Source organism: Euprymna scolopes, chromosome 24 (assembly GCF_053919585.1).
Source record: "Euprymna scolopes isolate OS-2025 chromosome 24, ASM5391958v1, whole genome shotgun sequence".
Classification (NCBI taxonomy): domain Eukaryota; kingdom Metazoa; phylum Mollusca; class Cephalopoda; order Sepiida; family Sepiolidae; genus Euprymna; species Euprymna scolopes.
Genome location: NC_136505.1, coordinates 7,570,170 through 7,589,719, shown reverse-complemented (window position 1 = coordinate 7,589,719; position 19,550 = coordinate 7,570,170). Strand labels below are relative to the sequence as shown.

At 35.2% G+C, this 19,550-nt stretch overlaps 1 long non-coding RNA gene across 1 annotated transcript; it reads right to left on the bottom strand.

Moving 5' to 3' along the window:
• Window positions 1-8,225: 8,225 nt before the first annotated feature.
• LOC145246574 (uncharacterized) lies at window positions 8,226-19,319 on the bottom strand. Its single transcript, XR_013863136.1, has 2 exons — window positions 17,958-19,319; window positions 8,226-8,890 (listed from the first exon to the last, which is right to left on the bottom strand). It is a non-coding gene; the product is annotated as an uncharacterized LOC145246574 (long non-coding RNA).
• Between the last annotated feature and the right edge of the window lie 231 nt (window positions 19,320-19,550).

Genomic DNA, 19,550 nt, shown 5'->3' with positions numbered 1-19,550 from the left:
TTTGAATGGTTGGCAAAACATCTTTACGAAAAGAAGAGAAAAAGGTTCGAGTTGTGTAAACTACTCTAAGCATAGTAGCTGGAAAACAACGTTGAGTAGCAGAAGAAATCCTTTCAACAATATGAAGGCCATCAGGACCCAACCATGGTAATTTTAGATAAATGGGACAACGTGATGGACCAATATGTTTACCACTATTAAATGTAGTAATTTTATGTTCAATAGTAGATTTTATTATATTAATGGGATATCCATTATTAAGAAAAATATTTGTGATTTCCTCAAGTTCCGTATCAAGACGATTTGGTGAACAAATCATAAGTGCACGATGCGTAAGAGCGCTGATGAGGTTTATTTTTCTAGACTGAGGGGCAAAAGAAAACCAATTAAGATAGAGCCCTGTAAATGTAGGTTTTCTATAAACAGAGGTCTCAAACGTAGTACCAACTTTAGAAACACGAACGTCGAGGAATGGGAGAGAGCTACAGTCTTCAACCTCCATAGTAAATTGTAAAGATGGATGCAGGTTGCAAAGAAGACGAAGAAACTGTTCAGCTTCACTCCGAGAGGGAAAGCATGCAAAAGTATCATCAACGTAGCGTGTGTAGAATGCTGGCTTAGTAATTTTGGAAAATAATTCGTTTTCCAAAAATCCAACGAAAATGTTGGCTAACGAAGGACCAAGAGGGCTACCCATAGATATCCCATCAATTTGACGGTACATAATATTGTTGAAACTAAAGGAGACTGATTTAGTAGCAAGTTCCATCAGTTCAACGAAAATTCGTTCAGGAAATTGTGGAGATTTTAAGGGGCCACGGTATAGATAGTCAGCACAAATACCAATGGTTTCATCCAAAGGTATATTAGTAAAAAGACTATTAATGTCAAAGGAAGCCAAGAACTCGGTATTTTTAGATAAAGGTAATTTTTGTATCTGAGATACGAATTGAAAAGAATCAGAGATACAATGGACCGAATAAAAAGAAAGCACAGGTTTAAGAAGATCAACCAGCCATTTACCAAGTTCGTGTTGTGCAGAACCCAGCATAGACAAAATGGGTCGCAAAGGAATGTTGGGTTTATGGACCTTGGGTAAACCGTACATTCTAGGCCTTTGAGAACCGTGAAAGCATGGCTCATCAATCTTTTCTGAACACAAAGTTTTAGACAATTGAGCGTTCGTGGCGACATCGCTTTTTGATCTTTCAATTTCAACTTTATTTCAAATCGTTACAAAGTAAAATTCATCAAGTATTCGATTTTTCACTCACTGACAGTTAATGTGAACTGGCTTTAGACTAGTGATGGGACAATTTCAATATTTTTTTTGATTCCAATACAATTACTGATGCTGTCTTGGATTCCTGATTCCGATACAATTACCGATTCTGATTCTTTTAAAATCCTTTAATATATAGGTGTAAAGTTATATTAATTTATTTTTATTTCGGACTATTATTCTCATCTTTATTAGTTGTTGTTTTTCATCTTTTATTGGTTTGTTTATTCACAACGTTTCGGCCAACTATTCCTCTGGTCTTCGTCAGGTGGTAACCGCGACAGATAGGAACTTCGAATCTCCTAACTGCATTCTCAGCAATCACTGCCGTCCGTAGTTGTTGTCGTCTCACCACGTTTTTGGCCAAGTAAACCTCTGGCACGCTTTGGATAGGATTGAAACCAATAAAAGATGAAAAACAACAACTAATAAAGATGAGAATAATAGTCCGAAATAAAAATAAATGCTCATCTCAAAAATGAATTCCAATTAAGGAATAATATATAGGTGTAAAGTTGTTATTTTTTTTCAGATTACCATAAAAACACATGTATTATTTGCATATATGTTCACAAACGTAAAACATACACTTTTGGAATGATCTATAGATTTTAATTTTGCTGGAAGTTTAAAATCAATATTTATCATTTCATAATCAATATGAGTCGTAAATCAATATGAGCCGTAGAAAATTAAGTTTTAACCAAATAAAACCCCAAAGTAAGGAATTAAAGGCATTGTTTTTGGCATTGGAAAATAGATGCTAATTTTTTTCCAATCCGATACTGATTTCGATACCTCTAAGTGTTCAGATTTTTTCGATTCCCAATTCCTATTAATCGTCCCAACACTAATTTAGATTACCATGAGATCAATATGTCAAACTCAGGAATCTACACAGAATTTCGAATGAAAAACACTTGTCTAGCTGAAGCCACTATCAATAACTTCCCCCACTTTTTATCTGTGCCTAAACCTAAACGTAGATTCTATGAACAAAGCTTCTTTCTTAGAACTGCACGCCTGTGGAACTCTTCCATTTCCCTTCCTTCCAGCTTACTATAATATGGTTGATTGTCTTCTATTAATTTTGTACTTATGTTTTTTCCCCAACTTTATTCTTGTCGAAAATCTGAGTTTTAATTATATTTTATAGAGTATGGTTTAATTTTAGCACAAAGAAGGAGATTTTAATTGCTAAAGTGTGACAGACATAGTAGAAAGCACATTAGTGACAGCCATTTTTTTTTGTTGTTTTTTTCATTAAATATGCGAGTTTTGAAAAAAAAAATCTAATTTCTTTTTAGGTGGACTTTGTTCAGTGGGGCCTGTATGTTTTCACCAATTCCTTAGTCCATATTATAGGATTGAGATGTGTCACTCGCATAGATCAGATGCATTTTCGTCACGTTCTGCATAAAGAGCAAACTAACTATAGTTTATTATCATCTATAATTTAATGTCGGTGAAATTGATTAAGCTGTTAAGCTTTGTGTAATTTATAATCATTTCTTGTTATGAGTCAATAATACCGGAGGAATTCCAGTTTAAGATTGTATTTATCTTCCTTTCACTGCAAGATGAAGTATTACAATAAATAAAATTTGTTATATTATAGTACGAGGTGCCTTCAATAAGTTTTTTTTTTCTTATGGGCACTTGTAATGGATAGTGTAATGTTATGACCCTTTAGGCTGTGATCATAGTGTAGTATCTGTTAACTGTGGCAAGCGGGGTCAAGGGTCAAAACGTTATTATTATTGTTATTGTATTCTTATTAGTTGATTTGAGTGACGGATGGTCACTGGATCAGTTATTATGATTAGAGGAATAAACAATTAAATTGCGGAAGAAATGATTGATGTGTGAATCACAAAAGGAATGTGAAAATAGAAAATATATGTAAACATTATTTTGGGGTTTTGAATAAACAAATAACTAGTTGTGGATTAGGTTGGTCTGAGACACGTAATTAGGTGACGTAAGAGAACATGTGATGTAGTTAGTTTGGGAGAGATTCAGAGAGTTGAGGATTGACCACCAGAGCGGACAGACGTCTAGACAGGGGTGGACAGACAGCTAGGGAGCGAGCTGTAAGAATAGAAAATGTAGACGAACTGCAGATCCTGTAAAAACCATTTGAGACAACTGTAATAAATTTATATCATAAAAATATAAAGAGTTGTTTTAATGGTTTCACAAATAAGAACAAATGTCTCAATTGGATGATGCTGATCACTTCATGGTTCGTCACGGAACAGCGGGAAGATACAGAAGAACTCTTCAAGAAAACAAAAGGTATGAGGCATATATTATTCTTTTTACATATGAACTGTAAAAATATCCCGTGTGATAAGTCTGATACAACATGATTCAGTTTACACGTCAATATCATGCCCCCTGGCTAAACAACATACATACGATTTATACGTTTATTATCTGTCTGTTAAAAGAACAATATCTTACATCCACTAGATAACACATGACACGTTTTAATATATCATCTCCTCCAATATAAACCAATATACAACAATAGTACACACAGGAAACTCTAGTCCCCTTTGAAACAATCTCCTCCGGCTGCAATGCACTCGTATCATCCAAACAACTTCTGGAAGACTCATGGAAGTCCTCTTGTGTGAGCATGTTAATGGCCCTCGTCACAGCCTCTTTCATCCCCTTAATTGTCTTATAACGACAACCTCTAAGGTTTTTCTTGAGCTTAAAGAATAATAAAAAGTCACAGAGAGCAAGGTATGGACAATAGGGAGGGTGAGGAACTGTCTTGATGCCCATCTTGGTCAAATAGTCTGTGACAAGAATGGAGTTGTGAACTGGTGCATTTGTGCAAATTTTCCACATCTTCAATTCCTCGCGAATAATTGTGTGTACAGTTTCTACACCACTTAATTTTGTCCTTAATAATCAGCATGGGTCTTGGTACATTTCCAAAAAGGTGACGGTCGCCTATACTCTATCCAAATCAAAAAACAGTTTTCTTAAAGATTTTTTGTATGATTTTTTTTTCTTTTAGCTGCTTTGATTTCATCAGTGTATTTAGCATAAGTACAAGGTGCCTTCAATAAGTTTCCAGACTATTTTTTGTACAGGCATTTAAAATTGTTGTAGACTCTTGAAAATTTAGTATGTTATTGCTATACATCTTATGAGATGAATGATCAATTTTTATAATTTCAGATTCAAATGAACAGCTACAGCAGGAATTGGAATACATCCTACTATGATGAAAGTGTTTCTGTGGAATGAACTGGATTCAAACTTGACACATTGAGGTTTTCAGTTTGGGCCGTTAACCACTGTCACATCCTAGACTTTGACCAAGTCTGGTTCGATTGCAAAAACAATTGTGAATTATATGAAGGATTTAATAGATGACATCTTTTTTTTTTTTTTTTTGTGGTGTCAGCGTCTATGGTCATGTTATCAGCAACATGGACTTGCAGTCTCTCAACATATGCCTCTTTTTCTTTGAAAAAAACACTCGTCTAGCCAAAACCACTATCAATAATTTCCCCCACTCTTTATCCGTGCCTAAACCTAAATGTAGATTCCATGAACAAAGTTTCTTTCTTAGAATTGCACGCCTGTAGAACTCTCTTCCATTTGCTTGCTTTCCAGCTGACTACAATCTGAATGTCTTCAAGTCCAACGTAAACAAGTTCTTGATGAACCGCCCCCCCCAAGTAATCCAATTTACAAAATTTCCACTGCTTATGTTTACTATGCTATAATCTCACATTAACTAATGTATACCCATTAACCCTTATCCTCGAGTGGCCCCCGGGCCTTGATAAGTGGTGATTCCTGAGATGTACAATTACCGTGCAAGCTGATTTTAAAAAGTTGTGATTCTCCATGCGTGCAGATGATGTCTTCAACATAGTCTGTTATCAAAGAAAGGAGTCTTTGTAGATTATCTGATTACATTGAGGTTGTTTCGTGGAATGTCAGTGATAAGAGTTTGTGGTCTGCGAATGCGGTCACATGTACTAATAAGCAGAGGTCTGGTGATTTCTTAGAACATTTTCTTAATTGTATGTTTCAAAGACTCGAGTATTAGTCCTAGTACTGAAAAATACGAAGTGCCTTCAATAAGTTTCCAGACTTTTTTTGCACTAGCATTTAAAATGGTTGTAGACTCTTAAAACTTCAGCATGTAATTGCTATACCTCTTATGAGATGTGTGGTATTGGTTGATTTTAGCAATTCAAAATTTACTTACACTACCAGAACGAAATTTCAAAAATCGTAAAACTGAATTTCACATGAAAACAATGGTATCTACATATTCCTTGTATTTTTAAGATGATTATATCAAAAAATTACGAAAATCGATAAAGTAGAAACTTATTTATTAAAGAAAATAGAAAATAGAATCGTATTTACTTATGCAAGACATAGGAGAGTTCAAAAGGGAGTTAATTTTCTGTTTCGATTTAAACAAGATGGTCGCTATTTTTCACCTGTTAACACGATTAAAGTTGTTTTTTTTTTTAATAATTCAGTAATATTCAGGTAATTTCGACTACATAATTTGGAAGCCAACATTGCAATTTATTAGAATTGACAAAAAAAAAAAAAAATCAGTAGAAATCATTGTTTTTTTTTTTTTATCTGAAAACTCTATTTATCGACTACAAAATTTCGCTAAAATATATTTTATTCCTGATTCCAAAATATTGGGGTTTTATACAAAATAAATGTTTATCATTTTTTTATGATGAGTATTACTCATCATTTCTTTTCAGTTTTTCTGTATAAAAATGACAAATGTATATTGTGTATAAAAATGACAAATGTATATTTTGTATAAAAATGACAAATGTATATTGTGTATAAAAATGACAAATGTATATTGTGTATAAAAATGACAAATGTATATTTTGTATAAAAATGACAAATGTATATTGTGTATAAAAATGACAAATGTATATTTTGTATAAAAATGACAAATGTATATTGTGTATAAAAATGACAAATGTATATTGTGTATAAAAATGACAAATGTCGATTTCACATTGTTCATGCGCTTTGGAACGCTGAAAGAAATACGGGATTTCTTTTCTTCTTTTGTATTTGTTGATTTTCTGAATTCCTTTCTTTTAAAGTTCCATGATTGTTGGAATGGTGAACGAGGAGGAATAAGAATAAAGTCTGGTCCAATGTGATGGATGATGAAATTCAGCGCAAAAAACTCTAGTTTGTTCCTCATCATTCTTTTCCTGCGAATTGCCATGTTTCGTTTTTGCTGTCTTTCACTTCTTTATTTATATTTTGGTTCTGATCATTTGATTGGAAGACAAGGGACCCTTGTCACTATCTCCTTTTTCCGGGTATGTCTCTTAGATCCTGTTTCTTAGGGGTTAGGTAGCTCTGATTCATCTTTCCATTCATTAGTCACTGGGAAAAAGAAAGAAAGGGACAGAAAGAGAAAGACAGAAAGAAATTAAGTGTTACTGCTTAAAAAAAACAACATTTTATTTATTTTTGTCAAAACTATCATCATCATCATCGTCATCATCATCATTCTGTTATTATTACTATAATTTTGGTTTCACTATGGATGACGGACCAATTTTTAGGATTAAAACTTCAAATAAACAGCTACAGCAGGAATTGGAATACACCCTACTAAAGCCTGATTGTCACATCTGGTGAATTTCAAAACTGCAGTCTGGACATGAGGACACGTTAGAAGAACAATATGCAATAAAATTCTGTTTTCAATTTTGAAAAAATGACACAGAAATTTATGGAATGCTTCAGACTGTTTTGGACCATCTTGCATGAATCGAGCACCATTTTTTGAGTGGCATAAGAGATTCAAAAGGCAGGGAGTCTGTGAGTGATGATGAGAGGTGTGGGAGGAGGAAGGAAATCAGAACACCAGAGTTGAATAAATAAAGAATCTCATGAATAAGGATTGTCGTGTGTCTATAGAGACAATAAGTGCAGTGGGAACTGTACACACAACTTTTTGTGAGGAAGTGAAGATGCGGAGAATTTGCGTGAAGTTTGTCCCAAGGGTGTCCCATCCTTGTTATAGACTATTTGACTAGGTTGGGCATCAAGACAGTTCCTCACCCTCCCGATAGTCCAAACTTTGCTTCCGGTGACATTTGGTTATTCAGAAGGAAAACCTTAAAGGCTGTCATTATGAGACAATTGAGAAAAGGAAAGAGGTTTTGACGAGGATCATTGACACACTCACGCCGGAGAACTCCCATGTGGCTTTCCAGAAGTTGTTGGAATAGTACAAGTGCAATGCAGCCAGAGAAGATTACTTTGAAGGGGAGTAGAGGTTTATGTGCATACTATAAATAAAAGTAAAGGTTTATGTGCATACTATAAATAAAAGTAAAGGTTTATGTGCATACTATAAATAAAAGTAGAGGTTTATGTGCATACTATAAATAAAAGTAGAGGTTTATGTGCATACTATAAATAAAAGTAAAGGTTTATGTGCATACTATAAATAAAAGTAGAGGTTTATGTGCATACTATAAATAAAAGTAGAGGTTTATGTGCATACTATAAATAAAAGTAAAGGTTTATGTGCATACTATAAATAAAAGTAAAGGTTTATGTGCATACTATAAATAAAAGTAAAGGTTTATGTGCATACTATAAATAAAAGTAGAGGTTTATGTGCATACTATAAATAAAAGTGCCCATACGAAAAAAGTCTGGAAACTTATTGAAGGCACCTCGTATTATGAGAAAGATAGTTGGATTGCTGAAAGGATTGTGGATTTTATTAACAATTTCATGGGTAGCATTTCTATGGGTCACTTATTACAAATAAATCAAGAAAAAAAATGAATAAGTATTCGTTTATGCAATGATATATGCAAACGACCGTAATAATGTCTTTACAGGATCGAACAATGAATTTGTCACTCTAAAGAAAACAACACTACAGTTTTATTTTAAAACTCTTATTGAAAAAATCAATTCAGGTAACTTGATTATGTAGTAGAACTGATATCTATTCAATGTAGCCGCCTTCAGCTTCAATCACTGCTTGGTACGGGTCTGGAACTGGAAGCATGCCTTTTCCACAAGCACTGGTGATCAGGCTGGCTTTTGTGTTGTGAGAGGTTATGTTGGTGATGTTTTCAACAAATGACCAAACGAAGTAGTCCAGCAGGTTTAAGTCGGTGGAGGACGGTACAAAGTCATAGCATTCCTTCTGAAGTCAAGCCTGGGTATCGTTGGACTTGTGGGTTAGCAGCGAGTCTGCCAGCAGCCACCTGATTGCACGAGAGGATCACCACACTTTTCTGCACATCCAGGTACACTTTGGTGTTGACTTTCAAGCCAACTTCGAAGATGTGAGGTGGCATGATATGGCCCTCACTTGAAACCACACCAAAAACCATAACCGTGGGTTGTCCAATGTGTTGAGCTGTGCCCTTAAACATTGAGCTGTCCAGATTTGCATTTTGAGGGTAATGGCAATGGTCCTGTTTTCATAACTTGGATCGGTAGAAAGCTTGAGTTGTACAGCAGTACATCTTCGATCTTGCTCGTTGAATATTGTGTCACTCTTGGGATTTGTACACAACTGTCCAACTAGTAGATGGTCTGCAACAAAAAAAGAAAACCGATTTTCATCAAATGGAAATGGAATCATGTTGTCTTTTCTAGGGTGACAATTTTATCATTTCACCCAATATGTAAATACATGTTGTTTCGTAGTCCCTTTAATGTCAAGCAGATACATCCATGATTGGAGAAAAGAAAAGTAAATAAAGTATTTATATCTTAAAATTCTACAGGTCTGCTCACACAGATATTTGCTCATCAGGGAGAATACTTCAAGTGACTTAAAAAAAATCCCCTCATCAGAATTATCACCAAAAAACAAAATTACTGCCATCAATCAATTGGCAATACCCGTTGTCTCTTATGGATTTGGAATAATCAACTGGCCACAGAACTGTATCAATAACCTTGATGTAAAAACATTTACAAACATCAGTGCATAGACAGGCTGTACTTACCACAGAGAGAAGGTGGTTTAGGCCTCACTGAAATTAACCACACATACCAAGCTTCAATGGTAAGCATAGGCCAATATATCAAATGTTCTTCTGAAATAAAAATGGTGAATGAACATCACACCAAATGTCTGTCTCAGCAGATATCAACTACAAAGCTTGGCGAAAATTTCAGTAGTAACACACTGGACAACACAATAGAAGAATATGACAACCCAGCAATCCTAATCGCCCAAAAGAAGAGAGAGGAGCATACAAAAAGGGAACTGAAGACAAGACTAGAAGGATGGCAACAACATAAGAGAGCAGGCAGGTTCATGGAAGAACTGAACCAGAACTACATTGACAAGGAGGCTTCACTACAATGGTTAAAAGTGACAATTTTCCATTTGATGAAGAACGATTAATTATAACTGCACAAGACCAAGGCTTACTCACAAATGGATTCAAGAAAATGGCTGGTCTAAAAAAAAAAACGACCAATGCAGATTCTGTCACTCAGCTGTTGAAAGCCCAAGCCACCTAATGTCTAGATGCAAGATCCTTCTGGCCGATGGTCATTACACTGCCCACCACAACAAAGTATGTAGATACTTACATTGGAAGATCTGTGGTGAGATCAAACTAGATAGGTCATCAAACATCTGGGAACATGAACCACCACCGATAACATCAAATGGAAAAAAGTGACAAAGACATACAGGCGATGATCTAAAAACGACATGGTCTCTGAAAGAAATAAACATTATACCAGTTGTGACAGGAGCAACTGGCCTAATAAAAAAGAACCTTCAAAAATACTTAGAAGCAATCCCTGGAAAACCAAACTGTAAGGAAATACAGATAGCAGCCATAAAGGGAACAGTGTTTGTTCTTAAAAGAGCCTTTGGATGTAAATTTAAATTGTAACGGAATCAAGTGTTAGCCCTGGGAGGGAGCCCTTTGATCTCTTCAAAATAACAAAAGTAAAATATTTGCTCATCAGTGTTGTGTAGAGGTCTGGTGATGCCAGGTACCAACTCCTTGATTGTATGCCCCAAAGACCTAAGTATAAATCCTAGTACTGAAAAACAGAAATGAAAAAGAGAGCTTGTTTGAATGTGACTGGATGCACCCTGCCCTATTTTGGATGCCCAGGGCCACTGCCTTGTCGCTCCTCCCACTTTGAGTACAGGATTTATCAAATTGAAGACTCTTTGTTGTATACGATCCAAGGGGAAGGGACCATATGCGACAACAATAATTCATGCATGGCGAATGGTGACCTTGTAGAAATGCAGGATACTCTTGGCTGCGAGTAATTTTCTAGAGAAAATGGATGCTGCTCTCACTTCTCACAAACTCATCTGAAGCAACATTTCTTCAACCTTTCGTCCAATCAATATGCTAGAACGCCTTTAGTGTACTTTCTGCTTAAAATTTTATTTTTTGTTCTTATTTTTTTATTTTTTTTTACATGGTGGTCACCACTTATCAAGACTCACAGGCCACTCGGGGATAATGGTTATTGCATGTACAGTAATCAATGGGATAGTATTGTAGTAATCTTTAGTATTGGAGATTTGATAAAGTGTCTTACTTAAGGGGGTTGGCTGATCTTGATGTACAAATGAAACTTTTGAATTGAAAGCCATGGTAAATTTTTAAAAAGTTTCTAATGGGTAGCTATTCTGTACAAGTCCTGGCGATGAAGAGTTTTTGGTGGGTAGCTGCTTTATATAAGTCTTGTACTTTAAAGTTTTGTGGGCAAAGAGCAACAGTTCTTCTCGTGCAGATGCGAAAAAATTATGTAGATGAATGTTGAAAGATTCAATATTTTTATGGAGCAATTCTGGTTTCTGATTGGTTGTCAGCAAAACGTGGCTCCATTTGATTTGTCAGTTCTTACTTCTAATCACCAGTGTTTATAAGTAGAACTTTCCAATTTCCTGTAATCTTATTTCCATTATATTAAAAACTAGCTGGCCACCCAGCATTGCCCGATCGTACAATACGCTTAAACATGATATTTTAATTTATGCAGATTGTGTATGTATTATTTTAGAATCAATCCTCTATTTATTATTATACATTACGAGGACTAAACTTGCCAGGTTGACTAATTATATTGATTATTATATGTTATGGGGAATAATTTGCCCGATGGACTAATTTGCAAAAGAAAAATAAAAAAATAATAATGATAATGTCGCTCATCAAATTCCATCTGTGTTTGTTTACAATATCACGTCAGCTGATACTTGAGCTTGATGGAAAAGTCACTTCTGATCAATGCTTATTTTTAAAATATGAAAAGGAAGAAATGATTTGCGACGATGTTAAATGGTACGTCTTCTTTAACCGTAAATTGAACTCATTAATAAGAAAAAATTAAAATGAAATGTTGACGTACACCCTGGCTTGAACAGTAGTCGAATTCTCTACCACTGAGCTATATCTCCAGATGACAATAAATCTCTTTTCTTTAAAAAGAAATGATTTGCTGAGATTTTATTATTTCCCTTAGCTGGTGCAATGGAAATTCCCCTGTAAAAAATTTTTTTTGTAAGAGAGAAAGACTATTTTTAAGATCGAATTTTTCGATTCTCGATACTTATCAAATGAATTTCTGTACAAAACATATCTAAGAACACTGCCATTCATATGAATTAGCTTTTTGTGAAATTTGCAAAAAATAGGCTCAGCCGTTTTGGAACATATGAGGAAGTAACTCTCTCTTACACCCCCCCACACACACACTCAAACTAATTTTTATATAATAGTAGAGATATTGCAATAGAAACTTTTATACGAATTGTGTTGATTCTCAAATTTTTGTGTCATTTTTTTTTTTTTTTTTTTCACACAGTGATCACCACTTATCAAGGCCCGGAAGCCACTCAGGGATAAGAGTTATTGCAAGTACATCACGTTAGTGTGGAAATTTGATGAAGTGTTTACTTAAGGGGGCGGTTCATTAGGAATTTGTTAACATTGGACTTGAAGACATCCAAGTTGTAGTCCGGAGGGAAGCAGGCAGACGGAACAGAGTTCCACAGGCGCGCAGTTCTAAGAAAGAAGCTTTGTTCATGGAATCCGCGTTTTGATTTAGGCACAGATATAGAGTGGGGGAAATTTTTCACAGTGGATTCAGCTAGACGGGTGTTTTTCGTGAAAGTCATTTCTATTTATAAATTTATAGCTCTGTTAGTGAGAGTAAAATGCCCAATTCATATTCAAAATAAAAAAATATCTTTCTTACATACTGATCAATTGTATGTGATCAACACTTCATGGTTAACTAATTTGAATTTTGCTCTTGCACAGGTAGAGGATTGTATCACGAGTGAAATACTTTCTGGAGCACGAGAACGACACCACCATTTTTTTACTAGTGTTTTTGACAACAGATCTGATGTCAATCTTCCATTTCAGATCAAGGCTAAAGGTCACCCTCAGATGGTTGTTGAAGCTGAGTGGTTTATTAAGATGATAGTTGTTCATTTCAGTTGAAGCAAAGTAGGCATATGAGCGTTGGTGGTGAAAAGACAGAAGTTTGAACATTTCATTAACTAGAATTTCAGCCCGGCGTTTGGAGGTGTATGTTGAACAAAAAAAAAAAAAAAGCAAAAGCGGTCAATTTTTTTAAACTTTGACCCCTATTATGATCCCTTAACATTTATTATTTTGGGCTAAAATCAAGTTATTAAGTTAGATCCATGTCCAAGGAACCTATATCTAAAATTTCAAGTGTTTAGACCCAAAATTGGTGGAGGAGTTTGATAGAGTTTTCAAAGGTCAAATCGTTGAATTTTGACCCCTTAACAGCCAAATTTCTGGCCGAAAATGGATTACAAAGATTTTCCCACATCTCAGTACCCTGTATATCAAATTTCGAGTCTGTAGACTGAAAATTGACAAAGATATTGTGTAGGGAAATGTACACAGACAGACAGACAGACACGCACTTTCACTTTTATAGATATATAGATTGACTCTTACTTTTTTTAATGCTTTTTAATTCTAATTCAATTCTAACACGTAGTTCATCATAGTTGTACATCAAATCCATTGCCAAGGCAGTTGGGAAAATGGTGGGATCGTTCTACCACTTCAGTAAATATCTCACTGCGGATGCAATTCTCCACTTGTATAAAAGCCAAGTACATCCAAGGATGGAGTACTGTTGCCACATCTGGGCAGGAGCTGCTACAAGCAGATTATCCTGCCTTGGCAGTGTTCAAAATAGACTTCATAGCTTAGTGAATGATGCTCTTTTCTCTGCCCTGCAACTTCTTTCCCACAGAAGAGATGGTGCGAGCCTGTCTCTTCTTTATCGTTATTTTCATGGCAAGTGCTCGTCTGAGCTCCAATCTATGGTCTCCACTGGCCTGACTTTCACAAAAAACACTTGTATAGCTGAAACCACTATCAATAATTTCCCCCACTCTTTATCTGTGCCTAAACCTAAACATAGATTCCATGAACAAAGCTTTTTTTTTTAGAACTATATGCCTGTGGAACTCTGTTCCAATTGCCTGCTTTCCAACTGACTACAATGTGGTCGTCTTCAAGTCCAATATAAACAAGTTTTTGATGAGCCGTCCCCTTAAGTAATCCAACTTATCAAATTTCCACTACTAACGATTCTTACGACATTTTCCCATTAGCTACCATACACTTATTAACCTTTATCCTTGAGTGATTTCCAGGCCTTGATAACTGGTGACTCCTTTGTAAAAAAAAAAGTTTAACTTTTTTCATATTGTTGATAAAACGCTATCATATTCAGTGTAAAGAGTCTTCCAGGTTCTTTTCTGGTCAATTAATTTCTTGGGCGAGTTGAGACGTCATTGTGTGACATACTTTCTCATGGGTGCATGCGAGACCAGTAATTTGCTGCGTCTGACATACTGCAGCTTATGTTATCTTGATATTTCATTGTTGTGTATGTCTTTGATTAAACTATGATGAAAATTATGAAAGGATTGAAAATAACGAATGAAAACAATTGATGACTAATTAGGATGCTTTATGACAAATGTTTATTGATGTTGGATTAGAAGACGACTATATTGCAGCCCTCAGGGAAACAATCATGTGGCCAGTTGTCCGACAGATAGAAAGTTCTCAGAAAGAAAGTCTGTTGATGCAAGTTCTGTTACAAGTTAGGTGCAGGAGGAAATGAAAGTTCTTTTCATTTGTGGTAGTAAAATGAGTTCTGACTGCAAAATGTTACTATGTACAAAAAGATATTGATGTGAAACATATGACCATAGGATCTCATCGCTTCAGAGCATTCTAGAATCTAATGATACACCATTATTGTTTTCAGTTGGGAGATATTTTATTTATTACTAACCTGGATGTCCGGCATTGTCTGGGTGTTTGGAAGTACGTGTTGAGCAAAAAAAAAAGTTTTAGCAGGCAGATAGGCTCGAACCCCTACTACAAAGGAGGAAAAGAATGTGAAAAAAAAACGTGACGTGTTTGCTGTTGTATCCATCACCAAACCGAAAGTAACAAAGGTTTAAATTAAGGCTAGTCAATCGAAAAGAGGGAATGACTTTCGAAAATATCGGCGAAAAAAGCGACCCCTCTCTGTAGAAAAGTGTCCAGTTGAGAGTGAAGAAATTAATGGTTTTGGCCAAGTTTTCGATATTTGTCATCCAAAGGGTCGAGTTCAAAATGATACCAATCCCGTGAAAATCCGTCGCCTCTGTCGAAAGTTTTAGGCATACATACATACATACATACATACATACATGCATACATGATGCAACGTCTTGTCAGACGAGTGCCATTCCCTCAGATACTGAAAGTCCATGAGCCCAAAAATGGCTAGTCCTGCCGGCAAATTCACACGCTCAAGCAGACATGACACTGAAGACGGTCATTGGTAAACATACATATATATACATGCACGCATACATACATATATACACATACATACACATACATGCATACATATCACACATATATACATACATACATACACATACATACATACATACATACACATACATATACATACATATACATACACACGTGCAAACATACACAAGACAGTCATTGGCATACATACATATGAATATATACACACATACATACATATATACACATACACACTAACATGCATACATGCATACATACATACATATATACATTTAAACAGACAGATGAGATTTATACTATAGATTATGAGAATCATTCTAAAAGCAAGGCTTCCTATATTTTAATTAAACAAACTAAATCTTTGAAGAGCTACTAAAACGGGAGTGGTACTATTAAAACAAGCGACCCTTTGTGCTCGAGAATTTATTTTTCTACATAGTCACCATCATCATCAATTCACTTTTTATCAGCCTCTTTTGGGCCCTGTCGGTGGGGCATTAGAATACGCCGACTGTCCCCCTGCAGAGGGTAAAAGTCCCTCAATGGGGGTCCTGGATATGACCTTAAACTATATCCAGTGGTGAGGCCCCAGCTTGTGGGCTTTGGGGAGTGTGGAGCCACCCTTTAATTACCATTGCTCCCAGGTCCACTCTGCCCGGAGTGGTAGTACCTGTTAGGGTCCCAACTATGGGTTAAATAGAAACCGACGTGAAAACAACAAATATATTCTATTAAAAATTTTTTTCAAAATCTTTGGATTCGGCATTAAATAACCCGGAAAGGGTTGATATGCCGTAAAACAAAAACAACCAACCAACATCCAGTCTCTTTTGATGACTCTCATTCTCATCTCTGTCACCGCTCTGAAATCGACGAACCCATCTCCTAACTGTGCTGATATCAACTCCAACATTCAACAGACGCCGGCGAATGTTGATCGGGTCAATTTTTTTCTGCATGGAGGAATGCAATGCCACATCTCTGCTTCTGATACACATCTATGACAAAGGTTGTTTTTTGGAGTCTGACACAATGAATATCTGCAACAGAGAGATGAAGCTTTGGGATCATGAATGCATAAGTTCAGTCATCATAACAATGCAATTTGCAATCCTCACTGATCCATTCAGACGGAATAAAAATAGGAGGCATTACTTTTGGAACGTCCTTTGTATTTATTTTTAAATCGAATGAACGTTTTAGAATACTTGAGATATTATGCATCAATAGTTATATAAATTCATCGAATTACATAAATAATTTAATTTTGCATTTGTGAATTGATATTATCATTTCATAGGATCATCATTTCATAATATTAGCATTTCATAACGTTACATTACATAGGATTATCATGTCATAATATTAGCATTTCATAGCATTAGCATTTCATGACATTATCATTTCATAGTATAATAATTTTATAGCATTATCATTTCATAGTATAATAATTTCATAGCATTATCATTTCATAGTATAATAATTTCATAGCATTATCATTTCATAGTATTAACATTTCATAATATAAGCATTTTATCGTATTAACATTTCATAGAATTAACATTTCATAGCATTAACATTTCATAGAATTAACATTTCATAGCATTAGTGTTTCAAAGTATAATAATTTCATAGCATTAGTGTTTCATAGCATTACCATTTCATAATATTAACATTTCATCGCATTAGCATTTCATAATATTAGCATTTCATAATAATTTAATTTTATAGTATTAGCATTTCATGATAATTTCATTTCATAGTATTAGCATTTCACGGCATTGGCATTTCACAACATTAGCATTTCATAGTATTAACATTTTATAATATTAGCATTTCATTACATTAATATTTGATTGTGTTATCTTTCATAGTATTAGCATTTTATTGTTAGCATTTCATAGTATTAACATTTCATTGCATTAGCATTTCACTGTGTTAGCATTTCATAGTATTAACATTTCATTACATTATCTCTCTACCGTGCTAAAAAGTTACTTACGTCTGAATGTAACTTGTATCTCTATAAGGCCACCATTCAACCATGTATGGAGCATTGTTGTCATTGGTGCATCTGTTACTAGTCTGTTACTCTTGAACAGGGTTCAAAAGAGAGTCGCCGAACTGATAGGTCCTGAACTGTCATCTAAGCTTCAACCTCTGTCCTTTTGATGAAATGTTGCATCCCTCTTCCTGTTTTACAAGTATTTTAATGGTGGCTGCTCCGACGAACTACAAGCCTTTGTACCTCCGATCGACGTAAATACCCCCCCGTCAAACCCGACACAGACAGCAAAATGCCATCCCTAGACAGTAGAGATCCCTAAACGTAAGAATGCTTTCTACTCTAATAGTTTCTTACCCAGAACTGCTAGACTTTGGAATTCCCTTCCGGCTTCCTGTTTCCCCAACTGTACTGACATGCAGAAGCTCAAATGTAATGTAAATAGACATCTTGCTGCTCAACTCTCTACACAGTATCCCTGCAATTTATGTCCCTACATCAAAGTGGCACTCTGCCTTGTTTGGAGTGGAAATGGGGGGGGGGTGTTAAAAGAAGGGACTTTTAAACTCTGGAACTAATTAATTCTATTTCAGTTGATTTAAGGGGGAAATATCATTTTGGTTGTCGAAAATTTCAGTGTTCGAACAAACATCTAGAACAAATTATGGTCGAGTACCGTGATACCACTGCATTATCATTTCATAGCATTGTTATTTCGTAGCATTAGTATTTGTTATGACCTAAGAAAAAAAAAAGAAAAGAAAACACTCACCGTTAATTGTTTTATTTATTTCTGAATTTATTTTGCGTGGTTGTGTTTATGCGAATTGTTATTTGCTTCCTTGTTTCCCTTCAGCACTTGAAATGGTTTCGTCCAGTATGTTTTTTTTTTAAGTGCTAACATTTCCTCTTTTATAGAAGATTGGTGATTGTGTTGTTTTCACAGAAAAAGAGAAAACCACAGGAACTCATGTTTTTGTGTAAATGTCAAGCGAGATGAATATATAATTATTATGTGACAAGTCGTAATCATTGTGCGACAATTTGATTTTGCACTCGCTTTTTGTTAACAACAACAATGACAACAACAATGACAACAACAACGACAATGACAACAACAGCAATGACAATAACAACAACAACAACAACAACAACAACAATAAAAGCAGGAATTGCAAACAAGAAAATTAGCCACAGGTCACCATTATTTAAAAAAAAAAATAAATGGAAACGGTTCTAACCCTATGCTGGTTTAACCGACTTCCTCCAAAGGAGGAAGTTCCATGGGAGTATAAAATTCACAAGCGGTCCCCAGTCGCATGTATATTCCAATTAGCGGCGATGACGATGCTATGTTTTTGCAACCCTTTCAAAGAGGTGTCGATGTTCTTCTACATACAGCGCCCGGTATTCCCAAATTAATCACCTATCTGGTACTGACCAGACTCGGACAATGTAACCACTGACGGCTTATGTTGGCATATGAGCGTTGGGGGTGAAAAGATAGCAGTTTGGATTTGGATGCATTCAAGGTAACTCGCCATTTTTTTTACGCTGTTGTACCACGCACTCAAGGACGGAGGAGAAAGAATCAGAAAGATCCTAATCTTCGTCAGACTGTGGAGAGTTGCCTTAGATGGTAGTTGTAAGTTACACTCTTCTGGAGGTTGAAGGTTCAAGCCTTAGTGCAAATTACTTAGGCCTTTCACCCATTCATGGCTGACAGAACAAGAGCATGCTACTTCTATGTATTGATTAAAGGGTTCCATTCAAAATTCCGTGCAGATTTTAAAGTTTGAGAAAAAGATTCCTGAGGTTTAAACAAGATGCACCTGAAGAAGGTCGGAGGTTACATCGATTAAAACGTTGTGAAAATAACACTCAAGATAAGAACAGTAATTCAAAAAATCCAAATAATACGAAATTATGTAATTTTTCAAAGAAAAAATAATTAGAAATTTTGAGAATCATTACTTTACTAATGATATACAATACGATATAATCACATTGACACATCAGTTTTTGTTAGACCACTGAAGTTAAGCAACATTGAGTCTGGGAAGTGCCAGATGGTGACCATTTGGAAGTATTTTACATTTCTCTGTAAAAACTGCAAAAACCTAACGTCGTCATCTCCCTTACTTATGTAACTAACAACTGCTGCTTCAAAAGAAAATAATAATAACAACAATAATAATAAAAACAATAATAATAATAACAACAATAATAATAAAAGCAACAACAACAACAACGACGACGATGATGATGATGATTATGATGTATAGTATCCATCCAAAATGATGGAAAAAAATCATTCTTATGCTTCACCTGTGTTCACATTTACTCCAATAGTTTCTGCCCCAGA